The sequence below is a fragment of the Ixodes scapularis genome, unplaced genomic scaffold (genome assembly GCF_016920785.2).
Source record: "Ixodes scapularis isolate PalLabHiFi unplaced genomic scaffold, ASM1692078v2 ptg001682l_1__unscaffolded, whole genome shotgun sequence".
NCBI lineage: Eukaryota > Metazoa > Arthropoda > Arachnida > Ixodida > Ixodidae > Ixodes > Ixodes scapularis.
Genome location: NW_024610184.1, coordinates 18,018 through 19,929, shown reverse-complemented (window position 1 = coordinate 19,929; position 1,912 = coordinate 18,018). Strand labels below are relative to the sequence as shown.

The 1,912-nt window shown below is 42.0% G+C and overlaps 1 non-coding gene across 1 annotated transcript; it reads left to right on the top strand.

Annotated features, from left to right (window-relative positions):
- Positions 1–419: 419 nt before the first annotated feature.
- Positions 420–492, top strand: Trnap-ggg. Its single transcript has one exon. It is a non-coding gene; the product is annotated as a tRNA-Pro (tRNA).
- The last annotated feature ends 1,420 nt before the right edge of the window (positions 493–1,912 follow it).

Sequence of the window (1,912 nt, the reverse complement as noted above, 5' to 3'; positions counted from 1 at the left end):
AATTAAATGAATACGTTCAAGCGAGCTGGACAAGAATGACAATTATAATCCGTGGGGAAGGGAAACAAGGGCGACACAGGACAAACCCGTTTGCTCTACTGACGTCTAACTCCCCGTGGTTACCTCAGTTGGTAGAGCGATCCATTGGAAATGCAGAAGTTCCTAGTTCGATACCAGGACCAAGCGTATTTTTTCGATCACGCGTGGCACCAGTCACCTTGCAGTGTTTGGAGATTTGTGTTTGCCTTGTCCTCCTTGTTCCCCTTCCCCAGGAATTATTATCGCCATTCTTGTCCAGCTCGCTTGCACCTTGGGATTAATTGCACTATTATATTAGCCTTAAAATGCAGGTCTTTCTCCTTTGTTGGTGTCAGACTGGTGGCAGCTCATAAAACCCGTTTGCTCTACTGACGTCTAATTCCTGGTTAGCTCAGTTGGCAGAGCGCTCCGCTGGGAACGGAGATGTCCCTGGTTCGATACCAGGACCAGGCGGGTATGTTTCGGTCGTGCACGAGTCACCTAGCACTGTTCGGAGATTTGTGTTTGTACTTTGACCCCCTTGTTCTACCTCTGTAGGAAATATTATTTCCATGCTTGAATGAGTCTATCAGTGCACTTTACGGTGGGATCGCAGCGAAGTATGAGTCCAAAAATATATTTAGACTTAAAAGAAATATTCGCCGTGACGCCGAATGTTCCAGAAACCCACGAGGGCACATAAGGGACTCCGCATAACGAACAGAGTCAGTTTCGTCCCAACGTGCGATCCTGCTGCTACACGGACTTCGACGCTCGGACGCTCTGTTGTTATCTTCTATTCCGTTTTTTTTTTTTTTTTTTTTTTTTTTGGGCACAAGCTCGCTCCATTAAACGTTTAGTTTATATATTTTTTTAGTTATTCTTCGCCTCATCATTTGTCATTCGTGACAATCTTAGTCCTCCACAACTAATGGTATTCCGGCATTAATCGATAAGAACACCAAGGAACAAACCACAAAACAAGAAGGGACAACATAATGAACCACATTCTGTTTTTCTTAAGCTCTCAGTGAGCGTAGCTCTAAAGGCAGCTATTCAAATCTACGCGAAAATCAGAAAGAACTGCATTCTCGTATTCGCGCTAACATTGTTGCGTAGTGTTCATTGTAACCGTGTAGTATTACTGTGTTTCTTGTTTGCAAATATGTCCCTCTCGTATTGAATGTTTGGGTTGATATTGCTTAACACATTGAACAAGAGTGGCTGCGTTACGGTGAAGTTAACCTCTAATGACTTCAGTGCCAGTCCAACTTTAGAAAGGGTGTCCATTTCTACACCGAAAATAATTAAACTGGGCTCTTGGAGTTGTATAATTATTTCTCCGCCACAGCGTCCGTTACGGGTGTGACGTGATACACACAATCGAGCGTGTTACCAAAATTTTCCTAAATAAATTCTGTAATTCCTTTTCAATGAAACGAATCAATACTTGTGTTCCAAAGGAGTGAAATATACTCCGTGATATAAGAGGAAAAAGTACTGAAGTGACCGAGGTGCCGAGAAGCGACAAAGGTCACGCTTCATATTGTAGGTGGTCACGCTCTGACTGCGCGTCTGACGAATAGTTTTCGGTGTTGTATTTTTTCTTAGATTTGCTGAGGTAGATAATTTAAATTCACACACAAATTGCCCAGAGAGTAGTTTTATGTTGTGCAAAGTCACGCTTTGACGTCGCGTCAGAGGCATAGTTTTCGGGTTTGCGTTTTAATATCTCTGAGACTTGTTAATGTAAACAGTTTAAATATTGCAACAAATTGCCCGGAGAAGAATTTTATGTGTAATATATAACAACCTTTCATAGCCACTTTTTTGCCAAAAATGTGTGATTGAAATATGCAAGCATAGACAAGTAGGCTAACAGGTTAATTTGTAA